The 15014-nt window shown below is 46.6% G+C and overlaps 1 pseudogene; it reads left to right on the top strand.

The window, feature by feature from the left end:
• The first annotated feature begins 381 nt into the window (after nucleotides 1-381).
• Nucleotides 382-1280, top strand: LOC127211873 (ADP/ATP translocase 2-like; annotated as a pseudogene).
• The last annotated feature ends 13734 nt before the right edge of the window (nucleotides 1281-15014 follow it).

Raw genomic sequence — 15014 nt, 5'->3', positions numbered from 1 at the left:
CAGTTTCCTTTCTAACCAAAAGCCCCATTAGCTCAAACACAAAATGGCTGGGGTTGGTCTAGTTGTGTCCTATCAGAGTCAGGAAGATGAGCTGCTGGTGGTAATGAAAGTCACACTATGGGGGCTGGAGAGATGACTCAATGGTTAAGAGCACTGGCTGCTCTTCCAGAGGTTCTGAGTTCAATTCCCAGCACCCACACGGCGGCTCACAACCATCTATAATGAGGTCTGATGCCTTCTTCTGACACACAGGGAGACCACTGTATATGTAAAAAATAAATCTTGGAAAAAAAAAAAAAAAGCCCAGAGTCTGGGAGTCAAAGCCGGTTGTCAAGCCAGCCCTGTCCTGCAGTCCTCTGCCTCTTCTGTTTTTCTTTCGACATGACATATGCCGCTGTGTCCTTTGCCAAGGACTTCTTGGCTGGTGGAGTGGCCGCAGCCATCGGTCAAGCTGCAGCTACAGGTGCGGCATGCCAGCAAGCAAATCATGGCATATAAGCAATACAAGGGCACCACAGACTGCGTGGTTTGTATCCCCAAGGAACAGGGAGTCCCGTCCTTCTGGTGTGGTAACCTGACCAATGCCGTCAGATATTTCCCTACCCAGGCTCTCAACTTTGCCTTCAAAGATAAATACAAGCAGATCTTTTTGGATAGTGTGGACAAGAGGACCCAGTTTTGGCTCCACTTTGTAGGGAACCTGGCATCAGGTGGTGCCGTTGGGGCCACATCCTTGTGCTTTGTGTACCCTCTTGATTTTGCCCATACCCGTCTAGCAGCTGATGTGGGCAAAGCTGGAGCTGAAAGGGACTTCAAAGGCCTTGGCGACTGCCTGGTTAAGAACTACAAATCTGATGGGATTAAGGGCCTGTACCCAGGCTTTAATGGGTCAGTATAGGGCATTATCATCTACCGAGCTGCCTACTTTGGTATCTATGGCACCGCAAAGGGAACGTTTCCGGATCCCAAGAATACTCACATCTTCATCAGCTGGCTGATCGCACAGTCTGTCACTGCTGTTGCTGGCCTGAGTTCCTGTCCTTTTGATACAGTTCGCTGTTGTGTGATGACGCAGTCAGGACGCAAAGGAACGATATCACGTATACAGGCCCGCGTGACTGCTGGCAGAAGACCATCTGTGGTGCAGGAGACAAGGCCTTTTTCAAAGGTGCATGGTCCAATGTTCTCAGAGGCATGGGCGGTGCCTTTGTGCTCGTCTTGTATGATGAGATCAAGAAATACACATAATTATGACCTAGGTGTTCTCCCCGAGAACAGGCATGTTGTGTTAGACAGGCATGTTGTGTTAGACATGTGTGATAGACAGGCATGTCTATCACATCTCGAATGTTCTGGATGGATTCTCTGGGCTTGTCTGTTTTCTCAATGGCAACTAGGACCAGTTGAAAAGTGGGAAGCAATAACAATCACCTGACCAGTTTTCTCTTCAAGCCATTTCCATAATGAAAATAATGATGAGGGGCTGGAGAGATGGCTCGGAGGTTAAGAGCACTGACTGCTCTTCCAGAGGACCCAGGTTCAATTCCCAGCACCCACATGGCAGCTCACAACTGTCTGTAACTGAAAGATCTGACACCCAGAGACATACATGCAGGCAAAATACTAATGCACATAAAATAAAAATAAATAAATTATTAAAAAAAGAAAAGAAAAGAATGATGGGACTCAATTATATATTTTTATTTTAGTCACTCCTGGAAATAAAAATATCTTTAAAAAAAGAAGTCACAAGGAGCTGGAGATGGGAGTGAAGTGGAGGTGGGGATGGGGGTGGAGGTAGGGGTGGAGGTGGGGGTGAGGGTGGGGTTGAAGAGGATGGTCATGCTCAGGGAGGGAAGGCCTCCCAGCAGCATGGCTAATTCAGGGACTCCCAAAAGCCCATTGTCCTCATTTTAGGGGTGCTGGCCACGTCTGAGGTTTCCTCTGCACATTCTCCAGAGCCCAGATCTAGGCCAGGTCTGGCTCCTGGCCTCCATGGCTCATTGGATACTGCCTGGGATGGGCCTCAGGTCACCTTTTCCCCAAGAGCTCAACATTTACTCAGAGTTTATAGTCTGCCAGTTACATGGCAGCCTATTTAAGTTTTCCAGTAAACCCAGAAAGAATACAAAGAAAAGACAGCACAAAAGACAGCTACTGCAGCCAACAGGTACCTGGGGCAGGATCCAAAGCCCAGGGAGTGCCATTTCAGAGGCTGTGGAGTTAGCAATTGGGTGTGATGAGAGTTTCTCCTTCTTCCAACCGGGTCTTGAATACTTGAGCTTTTGTCTTGGATCTGTACCTGAATTCTTCTAGGGAGCTTAAGACCTGGTACGTTAGTCAAGACTCACAATACATCAGAAACTGAACTTCAGTTGATTTAAGCAGGAAAGGAACCGAAGAGTCAGGGATGGGGTGTGGCTGGTGGCCAGGCCCACTTTGCTATGTTCAATGGACACCTCAGACATTTGTCCCGGGCTTGAAACCTAACAGTTGGAAGCTGAGATTTCCCAAAGGGATGTGAAGCTGGTATAGAAATAAGGAAACAAAACGAGTGCCAGGCAGATAAAACAGTCAGATGTTCCCAACTCCTGCGCTAACTCACCACTCAGGTATCTGGGCCATGCAAGTCTTGTTTGCTCATTTTACCTAGGAGCTGTGTGGTCTATCATTCTAGAATGTCAGGGAAAGCACCCACCTTCAGGCCAGTCTGTCTAGTCTTGTCACTGTCATCTCATCCCTCTGGGTGGTGACACACCCAACTGAGGTGTTTCAGGTCTCCATCTCTGAGCCTCTGTTTCTTATCTGTAAAGTGGGGGTAATGGCCAAATCTTGCAGGGCACCAGTCATGAGTGCACCATGTAGCTGTGCCCAAGATGTCCCTTAGGCTGCATTTGTGGAAGCCACAGGTGAGTGGAGATGTAGTGTGAGACTTAGAGCCATCTGCACGATGCTTAGCACAGTGTTCCCGAACCCTATTAGCTTTCTAGGTGGTTCACCCTCAGGGAATCACTGTCCTTTTTCTCTGTGCCAATCCCTGCCCTCTTCCACACAACACAACAGAGGACACGATGTCGAGGGCTACAAGGCTTAGAGAGTCATTTGGGAAGGTGGGAAGTAGGTGAAGAGTTAGGGGTCTTCTGACATACTTCCGGGCAAGCCCATCAGTCTCTAGGCTCCTGGATGAGAACACGTATTTACCATGGAGAAGAAACCCGCCCCCCGCCAACCCCACACTAATCTGCTTTGCTGGTATTGTCAGTGCAGGCTATGGGTTTTCCAGAGTGACCAAAGGATTGTCGGTGGAAGAAGAGATGCACCCACTCAATCTGAAGGCAAGCTAAACTTCAGAAAGTAGGGTCCACTTAAAGACGGTTGCAGGAAGTGGCATGGTAGCTGGGTGGTTCAGTGGTTATATATCTGCTGTTCTGAATAGTCATCAGAAGTGCTGGTTCCCAGAGTTCAAGTTCTTGCATTTGCGGGTTGTGCAACCTTGTGAGAAGTACTCGGGCTCTATGTATCTCACTGTGAGTGGTCTGCCGGGGTAGGGAGTGGTGCACATTGAGTGAGTAAGAGCAACCAAAGGAACCTAGGATAGCATCTAGTTTATAGGAAGTGCTCAATGCATCTTAGCCGACGTGGTCAGAACGCAGGAGCTTCTAGCTTACATGCTGTCCTGACTGCCAGGACTTGCCTTGTGCCGTCGGGGAGGTCACCTGTTCTCAGGTTAAGAAGAGGGGTCCAAAGGTTTCTTTTGGCCAAAGGATTCTAATTTCTGCAAGCCCCAAGCCAGTCCCAGGGTCCACAGAGGCCTCCAGCCAAATAGGACCTGTGTTTCCAGGGCCTTTCTGGCTCTTTCCAAAGAGAGTTTGGATTTCTTCCCTCCGCATCAGCTGGAGCAGTTCCCAGCATGGGGACCTGGAAGGCTCTTCTCTGCAGATGCTCAGGCCTGTGCTAATCTCTTTCTGATGGCCTTTATCTGCAGGTGGATTCCCTGGAAGTACTCATTGCCAGGGGGAGGAGCTAATCCTTTGCCTCTGGATGCTGGGGACCAATCACTCATTTCTGGAGCTCTTTCCCTTGGGGGCCTCTAAAGGCTGACAGTGAGGGAGTAAGGTCTGAGTTGAGCTAGGAGGTGCAGGATGGCTAGGATGTCTCTGGCTGGGTCAGATGGCGGAGGCCGTTTGCTATTCTGACATCCTGCCTGGCCAGTGTGATCTCATGTGGCTGGCACACAGGAAGTCTACCTGGCACTCCTCTCTTCCATCACTTTCTTATCATGTTACAAGGGAAATCAGAGTTCCTCCAGGTGTTCTTATCCTCATTACTAAAAGAATTTAAGAACGGACTCAGAGGAAAGCTCAAGGGCAAGTACTGGAGAATTTAAAAGAAAACCCTGGAGCAAGCAAGCTGTAAATCTCAGAAGATCCCTAGAGGAGGGAGATAGAGTAAAGGAAGAGAGAAAGCCATGCCATTTAAATTAGAAACACAGGTCAGCCAAGTGGCAGACAAACAGTCACAGAGTGGGGAAGAGGACTTAGAGAAAAAGGGTGAAAGAGCCAAAAAAAAAAAAAAAAAAAAAAAAAAAAAAAAAACCAGAAAAAGCATACTTAGGCACCAGCCAGCATCTAAAAGAAAGAAAAGAGAAAAAGAAAAAGTTATGTTCTTCTGAGTCAGAATTCACATAGGCAAACAAAACCATCAGAGTCTTATAGAGTCCCTGTAGAGACGGCACACACGTTGACAGGGATTATGGGAAGGGATAGTACATTATCTAATCAAAGGGATAATTATTCCTCCCCTCCTTTAGTGTGGCTTAAGGTGAACCCACTTCCTGAGGAATGGTGCTGCCTTCCCAAGAGGATGGTCTCTTAACCAGTTGGTTGATCTGCCTAGCTGGAATGTTAGGTCTTCACCTAGCTCAGAGATTCCATCATTTTGGCTAGGAGGTATAGCTTTCCTTAATGGGCCTCCATAGAGGCCTGACCAAGTCTACTATAACAATTAGGTCTCTATTTTCTATAGGAATTGAAAGCCCTTAGTATTACTTTTGGATCTTGGCTCCTCACTACCTCTAAGCTCTCCCACTGCCTCCGAGGCCTTTTGTTTCTAAGAGGATTCTTCTCTGGGACCTTGGTCTTTCGTTGTATCAGGCACTGCATACCTAGAGGGCTTGGTCCCTGCTTTGTCCTACCTGGGACACTTCCCCATCATGCTTCCCTAACTGACATCTGATCAGTCCTCAAATTTCACAGGAAAGGGCTTTTCCCAGACTGAGCTGACAAGCAATAGCAGATACGGGCTATCTTCTCTAGTAGGCCTGGAAGTCACAGACTGTTTCTGCTCAATTGAAGGGGGCAAGATAGGCATAGGCATAGGGGCATCCCCCATCATGGGGTGGGAGAAGAGGGAGACTGCATGGTGACTGGAGGCTGATTCGACTACACAGCTATACCACAGCAGGCCATCATGTGACTGTTCAGACAAGACCACCCGCAACTACCCAGACTGTCCTTTGCCTCATTGTAATGGCCTCTCCACATCCTAGGCCTCAGAGAATTGCCTGTTTCCATCCTTCATCTGATGCCAGACGTCCAACAACCCAACAAAAGCTCAGAAAAAGTGGACTACAACCCACTTGAGAAAGTCCCAATGCATTCTGGGAACTCTCCACCTTTCCCTGACCAATCTTTCTCTCCATTGGTTTCCTCTCCTGAAGTCCTGGGGATGTGACTCTGGGAAGTCCCTCCCCTCCCTTCCCCTTAAGCATGTCCTTTTACCTCTCTGATGGTGACAAGGGCACAGAAACGCTAAGCAGAGCCTGCCATCTGGTCTCTCTGTGTCTGAGACCTCCTCAGCCTTCACCACTGGCAACGCAAACTGCAGCGAATTTCATGCCTGTGCCAGGGTCCAAGTTTGCTCAGCATTGGCCACTTGCTCTGCCCCAATTTTGTGCCTGAAAACAGTTTACACTTCATTTATGCTCCTGCCAGTGGAGTGTCAAACCCACCCATGTCCCATTGTCAAAGGACATAGTTGAAAGTCCAGTTTAACAATCTTAAAAGTCTGTAGAAGAGACTGCGTGTTCTAATGGGGCATGTGGACAAGCTTGCAGATCGATGGAAGTAGGGACAGAAAGCCAGGACTGGTCATTGCAGTTAGGACTGGTCATTGCAGTTAGGACTGGTCATTGTAGTTAGGATTGGTCATTGTAGTTAGGACTGGTCATTGTAGTTAGGACTGGTCATTGTAGTTAGGACTGGTCATTGTAGTTAGGACTGGCTATTGCAGTTACTTGCTTCGTGAGGCAGTGTGAAGAAGACGAATAACAGGAAAACAACTGATTAGTTGACGTCCAGCTTATTGCTAAAATTCTTTCTCTGAAGGAGATGTGAACAATGTCTATCCCTCTCCTTCTAAGGTCCCAGTGACAAACCAAGGTATCATCCCACCAGAGCTCACTCTGAGAGAACCAAGGGCTTTATTAGGTTTTCTCATAGGAGCTGCATTGGAACATCTCCACCCGGCATAAATAGGGTGCATTGTAGTTAGTGTCCCCTCCCCCATTAATATACCCTAGCCACTCCCTGAGGCCACATGCAATGAGGCCAGAAGGGCAAACAACTAGCTGTAAAGAGTGGCTGGTACTCAGAGGAGGGGCCAAGGTCCTCTCCAGCCCCTGTGTACTGATTTTGTTTTGCCACATCGACACAAACGGAGTCATTTGAGAGAGGGCATCTTACTGAGAAAATGGCTCCATCGGACTGGCCTGTAGGCAAGTTTGTGTGCAGGCGGTGCAGGTCTTGGTTAACGACTGAGGTGGAAGGTGATGTGGATGGTGTCATCCGTGGGCAGGCCGGTCCTGGGGTGTATGAAAAAGCCGACTGAGCGAACCAGGAAGAATAAAGCTGGAAAGAGCGGTCCTCCACTGTCTGCTTCAGGTCCTGCCTCCAGGTTCCTGCCGGGCCTTCCCTTCACGGCAGACTACAACCGTAAATGGAAATAAACTCCTTTCTTCCCAGGTTGCCGTTCATCATGGTATTTTATCACAGGAACACAAACCCTGAGACACCCTCCCTCTCTTTGGGAATGTGAGAGTCACTGATGGGCTTTGGCAAGAGGCTGCAGCTGTTCAGATGAGGGTGGTGACAGCTTGGCTCCGAATATGGTGCCTTATGACAGAGCTGCCTCTGTTCCCTTCTTTATTTTAGTGCAGGGTTAAGCAAGTATGAACCTCACCACCATGTCCACAGACACTGGTCTTCTAGGGCATTTGTCTGCTGGGCCTTTAATCCTGATCTTCTAGACATTCAGATGAATACCATTGTTTGAACTTGGTGATGGAACCCTTTAGTGGCACCATTTTGACTTCTTCGTCTGGTCTGTCAGGAGCTTCGATTATGACAATGACCCGATGTAATTTTTATTTCATATTAACTTAGATTAGGGATCTTGGCTGCGTCTAGGAGCCAAATGAACACAACCATATTAGCAGGAGAAAGATAGACGTTTTGTTAATTTTGTATGTGTGTTAGAAGCCTCACAAAAGATTGCAGTTCTAAATAAATAGTCAAAGAAGAGTGCCTTTTAGACAAATCAATCCATCAATCAATCGATCAATCTGGGGAAAGTGACAGGTCCAAGGATTCTGGGCTGAGGCTGCTCATTATAAGAGTCAGTCGTACATGTGGGGTGTGAGGGGGTGTAAACTGCACTGAAGACAAGAATGGCCTTGGTGAGCATGTTTGTGCAGATCCACAGAGAAGGAATTCCTTGTCTTTGGTGATTGGGAGCTATTTCTCCTCCAAGGAATTTTTATGGAGTGCTCTGCAGAGAAACAAGCAGGCCGGAGAGCCCTTTCTGCAAGCGTGATTTATCCACAGGGTTCATCTTGAAATAATCAATGCATTAGTCAGGTATGGTTGGGGTGGATGGCTCCTCTTCACTACCCACGTGGGTCACACAGTCTCTCTCTTACTTCCAGACATTAAAAATAATTTATTTTTAATTAGAAAGTATTATTTTAAGTGTGTGTGTGTGCACGTGCATGCGTGTGTGCATATGTGTTGGTGTGTGTGTGTGTATGCACACCATATAGGAGGGTGTGGAGATTATAAGAAGGCACTGGATCCCTGGAACTGGCGTTATAGACAGTTGTGAGCAACCACATGGATGCTGGGAACTGAACCAGCAGTCTCTGCAAGAGCTGTAATTGCTCTTGGCCAGTGAGCTTTCACCCCACACCTACCACTTAAAAAGTAAGGGCCAGGGGAACAGGGGGTTTGCTTCGAGACTGTCTCTTGGGAATGGGAGAAGCTACATCTACACAGTGTCGTCAACACGACTGCCTAAACAAGGACAACTGAGCTGACCAAGGACAGCAACAGTAGACATGCTAAAGGGGGTGAGGGTAGACTGTGAGCCTCACCCCTACACAGAGGACTACAGACAACTAAGGAATGATGGGGTAGACCTTGAGGCCTCACCCCTACACAGAGGACTACGGACAACTAAGGAATGATGAGTGGGAGAAACAGTCTTTCACAGGGAAGGACACAACAACTCATTATTCAATACTAAATGGTCAGTCCTGAAGACATATATACAAGTTCCTGCAGACTGAGAAGGTTGTACACACACACACACACACACACACACACACACACACACACACACACAAAACAATTCTTTTTTTGTTTTGTTTTTTGAGACAGGGTTTCTCTGTGTAGCCTTGGCTGTCCTGGACTCACTTTGTAGACCAGGCTGACCTCGAACTCATAGTGATCCACCAGCCACCTGGGATTACAGGTGTGCGCCACCACGCCCGGCAAAACAATCACAATTAATGAGAAAAGAAGAGGCCATGAATTTGAAAAAGAGAAACAGGGGAGGGGCATAAGGGAGGCTTTAGAGGGAGGAAAGGGAAGGGGGAATTCTGTAATTGTAATCTCAATAAACAAAAGAAATAATTAAACTTTTAATTTATGCCTATGTATGTGTGTCTCTACATATGCGCATACACATGTGGATGTTTACAGAATCCAGAAGAGGGCACTGAATCGACAGGTGCTGGAGTTACAGGTGAGCCTACTGATGTGGGTGCTGGAAACCAGCTCAGGTCCTCAGCAGGAACAGAGCACCCTCTCAATCACTGAGCCATCACTCAGGCTCTTCTCTTCTACACACCATGCCCAGGCACTCACTGCCTTGCTAACGCCTCCTGACCTTTCTTTAGAAGTGTTTTATTTACTTTCTCCCCTGCTATGGGGGCTCCTTCCTTTGCTCTCTGGTCACACTCAGTGGCTTGGCTTCTGTGCCCTTGCAGTGGATGCTTTCTGCAAAACAGGGCTAAAGGGATTTTTTTCTGTGGGACCACGTAAAACAGTGATTTCAATGATAACAGTAACAGGCACTGTTAGCGCACGCCTGGATTCTAGGCATGTCAAGCACTTCATCTGTCAACTCTAAGGTTAGTGAGGCTTGTTTTTTTAAAAAGGTTTCATTTTATTTAGTGTGTGTGTGTGTGTGTGTGTGTGTGTGTGTGTGTTTGTCTGCAACTGTGTGAGTGAATGCCATGTTTGTGAACTACTTAATGTGGTGTGTGGGAACTGAACCCAGGAACAAGTGCCGGTGAGCTGTCTGTCCAGTCCTGATGTGACAGCCACAGTCTGAAGGAGAAGCCAGCAGGCTGCGGTCAGATCACTGGCTCCAAGGTGCAGATGGGTCTATAGGCTACTTAGGAGTGAATGCTGGGACTGGCATCTTCTTGGATGTTAGATTTTTATTAGAACCAATCAGAGAATGCCTTAGGTAGGTGATGAAGGCAGGATACAACTTCACACTGTATGCTCCAACACTTCCCCCTTTTAGTCCAATAAAGGCTCTTTTTTTTTTTTTTTTTTTTTTTTTTTACAATAAACACTATATACAATAAGAATAATTGCAAGAACTGTCAGGTAAGAATTACAATCACAATGTCCAGGCTATTTGTGTTTGGCAATCTTTGGAGAAAGAACTCTACAATCTATCCTATCTTGATGAGTTTAGAATTTTGTATCTAACTCAATTTCTATCCTATCTTGCATTACCAACTTAAAGCATCCATTTACAATTTCTTCCTATAACTTGTATTTACCATCCTTAAAACATCTCCTTAGGCCCTCAAACACCTTTTTAGATCCTTCACAACTTAAGCTTAATTGTAAGACTATGGCTATATAGTCTTTAACCCTATCAGAGCCTTCAGAAGGAAAATTATTATCTGAGTGAGCAGGAAGTACAGGCAAGTAGCTTCCAAAACTATAAAGATGACAGAGGCAGTTTACTGCCTGGTCAGTCACTCAATAATTTTTTATAATGCTGGAGCATCATCTTCAGCTTTCTGGCCGGACATATTTGTAAAGCAGGAAATATCAAGGGTTTGCTTAATGCTGTCTTGGCAGAGTTGGGCAGTTGACTTTTCCTGTGTCCAAGTTTTGCCTGTTTGGACAGCATTCCATCTGCAGAGGGAACAGGGGTGGCCTTTCTTTGCAAGGATATGGTCTAAACATCTTATTTTCCAACCATGAAGATCAAGGTAACAAGAGGAGAGAGACTTTTCCAAAGTCACAAAGCCACCCAGGGTACTCTTACTAGGTCTGGACTCATGAACCCGTATTCTGCAGTGTCAGTGTGTGTGTGCAAGTCACCTACAGATCTTGTTCAAGTGCAGATATGACCCCAGAAGGTCCCTGGTGGAGCCCATGGTTCTGCATTTCCAGTGAGTTTCTGAGAGTGTCAACGGGATATCCCTGGGCTATGGACCACCTTTTGAGGATCAAGAGATTAGAGATGATGAGCATCTGAGAGTCAAAGTATGTAGGTGCTGCTATTTGTTGTTGAATGTTTTTGAGTGATGTAATCCTGGTGCTGTCAACAGGCACCAGGAACAGCTGATTGTGGGCTCATAAATTCACTCAGCCCCTTCACTAAAGCAGCATCTGACTTAAATCTCCAGGTATGAGGGAGCATCCTGTAGAGGGGTGTGTGGTGGCTCCAAAGAAAGGCAACTGCAACACTCATAGGCCTGACTGCTTGGGTGGGCCATGGTGGCAAACTTGGTTTGACATTAGGATCTGCTACTCAATCGCCTCAATTGGGATGAACTAGGTAGTTTACCTCTCTGAGCCTCAGTTTCCTTACTCATAAAGTGGGCCAGCAGCTATTGCCTCCTCTCAGGTTGATGTGAGGCTTAAATGACACATGCAGTCCTCAGTTAGCACTTGGGACTTACTTTATGAATGTTTGGGTTTTTTACCTTTAATTTTTATTTTTCATGAGAGTTAGGTGTCCTGGGAATGTCCTCGGCAGGAGGAAGGGAGTGCAGAGTTTTACTTGGCTCTTTCACTCAGGGCTGCTAGGCACAAGTCAGGGGTGGCATACATGAAGTATGATTTGTACATCCTAGCCTCTACTTGAGTGCTTAGAAGGAAACCTTAGCATCTATCTGGCCTCTGTTCTTTCTGTCACCTCCTTCCCCCATCCACACCCTCATCTCTACTCTCTAGCATCTTCCAGGTATCATAATGTCCCTTCATAATTCTGCTTAAGTGGAGGAAACATACTCCTTTCCTTAAGTGATTATGAAAAATAAGCATTCTGAGACGTGCAAGGGAGAGACCCACTCTATAGATGGGACCATCTGGCCTCAGTGACCAGGCCGAGTGAGGATAGTATCATGTCTGCTAGTAGAGACAGTGTGTGAGCTATCACTCCAGCATCCACAGTGGGAAAGTGAGGGCTGTGGCTGAGCAAGGTTTATAGTACATTTCTCTTTTATACATTTTTATACATTTTCTACGTCTGTCACTGTATCAGACTATTGGCTCAGTCAGTGAACCACTTCCTTTCCTCTTGGCTCCACGTGCTAAAGCCACCAGCATCACTGGCTGTGGGGAAGGACAGGCTTGCCAGTACAGGACTCTCTGAGTGATGCAAGTTCATCTTCAAAGATCTGATTTCATACCGGCGATAAGCCTTTCACTGTAGTCCGCTGCTGAACCCCTTGAGGTCTTCCCGCCACATGCCTGTCATATCCACTGCTGCTGGCCCGAACCACTGGCATCTCTTGGATTTCTTCCTGAACTTCAGCTAGGTAGGTTAGCCTTGAACTCGCTACGCCCCTGCCTCAGCTTCTTGTGTGCGGGGGCTACAGGCTTGGATTACTATCCCTGGGTTCTAAGCTTTTCTTTTCTTTTCTTTAAAGATTCATTTATTTATTGTATATGAGTGCTTTATCTGCAGAAGTGGGCATCAGAGCACATTATAGATGGTTACAAGCCACAATGTGGTTGCTGGGAATTGAACTCAGGACCTCTGAAAGAGCAGATGGTGCTCTTAAACACTGAGCCATCTCTCCAGCCCCTCATAAGCTTTTCAAATAGGCATTTTCACTTCTTCAATCTCGATTCCATACCACAACTGGATCGATTTTTATAAATGCACACTAGATTGCCATTCCTGTGCACAAAACCCTGCTAAGACTTTCCTCATCTCTAGCCAGAGGCCTGTGCTTGAGCCACAAGGGCCTTGGTGATCTGCATCTACCTGCCTGGGCTCCCCTGCACCCTTTGGCCTTTCACATGCATTTCTTCTGTTCTGCCAGCCACATTGCTTGCCTTTGAGTTTTACTTAAGGTCTCTGCCTGGAAGATTGTTCATTTTGCAGGTCCCCTCTGGGGACTCCACAGGATTAGTCTGTATATATACATATGTATATATGTATGTGTGTGGATGGCACATTCTTTTAGGGCAGATATAATTGCTGCACCTTCACATGTGCGGATGGCACATTCTTTTAGGGCACATCTGAACATTTTCTGCCCAGTTAGTCTTTCGTAACCTGAATCTTGCTTCTAATTTGAAATTGGCTTTTCTCCCTGGTCTGGGCCAGGCTTTCAGAAGAATGTGGAGAAACGCCCGCCAAATCTCCATCCTGTGCTCTTTGGTTTTCTGCATCTGGATCTTTGAGATCTCTGGAAAACCTGATGTGGGGGTGAGACAGGAGTATACACTGTGTGCTAGGCAGTATTTGCCTTTTCTCTCTCTTTTTTTTGTTTAATTAATTTATTCAGATTACATCTCAATTGGTATCCCATCCCTTGTATCCTCCCATTCCTCCCTCCCTCTCTCCTTCCCTCCCTCCCGCTTTCACCCAATTCCCCTCCCCTATGTCTGTGACTGAGGGAGACTTCCTCCCCCACTATATGGTCATAGGCTAAGCAGTATTTGAATGGATGGATGGATGGATGGATGGATGGATGGATGGATGGGGGAATTCACAGGCTTAGGAATGGATTCCAGTTTTATGATCAGAATTACATTTCAGGACACCGGGCAAGGCATTTTTCTTCCCTAAACCTCAGTTTCTCTACCTCGTGGTTGCCCATCACTACCTGGCACTTTCTGATGCAGAGCCAATAGAAAATGAATGCAAACTTTAGACTCTGACCTCAGCGTATCATCGAGTGGTTAATGGTTGCACCCTCAACATCAGCTCTTGCTCCTAATAAGGAGGAGGTAACTCACACCCTCTAGAGCTGTGTTCACATGTGTGAGTGATCACAGCCTAATGCTTTTGTTTCCTTAGCAGGTAAAGGGAGGCACGGGAGTACTCCTGCAGAAATATATATGTATATATACATATATGCAGTCTGTATTTATACATATATGTATATATGTATATGCATACACACACACACAAACACACACACACATACACATACACACACACACATACACATACACACACACACACACACACACACACACACACAGAGTCTGTCCTTCAATATAAGGGAAGCTGGCAATCACAGTAAGTCTGTCTGACACAAAGTGGGTTCACTTCCCACCATTCTAAGCTGCTTCTCAAACATTAACTGGAGGCTGAGTATGGTGGCACATCCCTTTAATCCCAGTACTCAGGAGGCAGGGGCAGGTGGATCTCTGTGAGTTCGAGGCCAGAATGGTCTACAAAGAGAGTTCCAGGACATCCAGGGCTATTACACAGAGAAACCCTGTCTCACAAACAAACAAACAAAACAAAAGAACAAACCATTAGCTGGGAAAGTGTTTTCTGTGAATTTCTAAACTCAGTCTCAGAAAGTCCATTACAGGTTCTTGTATTTTATTTTAATTACTGTAACAAAATCCCTGAGGCAATCAACTTATGGCACGTGTGTGTAAGGCTTGTGTGTTAGACACTTGAATCCAGGAGGCCTGAGAAGCATCCATGTTGAGGTTTGCCATAAGTAAAAGATTTGCCAACAGAGACCGTGGAATGAAGCTTTGGCTGTTGGGATTTTTCCCTAACCCCCACTACCTGCTTTATGTTGTATTGAAAAATTTTTAAAAATATTTTAAATATTTAAAAATTTAAAATTACTGATTATTTGTGAATTTCACATCATGCACTCAATCCCATTCATCTCTCCATCCTTTTGTATCTATCCTCTGCCCTGTCAACCTACCCCACGAAAGAAAGAAACAACAACAACATCTCATCATGGAAGCTGTAGCATGTCACAGCGTGTCCCACAGTACACCCTTTTGTCCACACACCTTTACTTGCAAATGTTCATTGCAGTGAGTCATTGGTCTGGTTCCAGGCCACTGACTTCTACTTCACTATCAGGACTGGATCCTCACTGGGACTCCACTCGGATATACTGCTGTTGCCTGTGTCATGGAGATCCAGCCCTTTCACAAGCTCTACCAGTTCATAGACGAGGTGGATGTTGGGGTGGGCCAACTCAAAACCTTGGATCTAGGCCTGGGTGGTAGCTGAGTTGGTCAGCCTGCCAGCTCTCCTGGCACCCACATCACCAGGCAGCGCTCTCCAGCACTGCCTCAGCTAGTTCAACGGATGCTGTAGCTAGTGAGGGGTGGGAGCAGCTCTTCAGATGTCTTACCCTCAGGCTGGCTCACCCATGCCTTTGCTGCTCTGACAAGATGCAGGGCCCACTCTCCAGAGTGCTG

The sequence above is a fragment of the Acomys russatus genome, chromosome 29, assembly GCF_903995435.1.
Source record: "Acomys russatus chromosome 29, mAcoRus1.1, whole genome shotgun sequence".
Classification (NCBI taxonomy): Eukaryota; Metazoa; Chordata; class Mammalia; order Rodentia; family Muridae; genus Acomys; species Acomys russatus.
The sequence above is the reverse complement of the archived record's forward strand: the minus strand, read 5'-3'. Positions and strand labels throughout refer to the sequence as shown.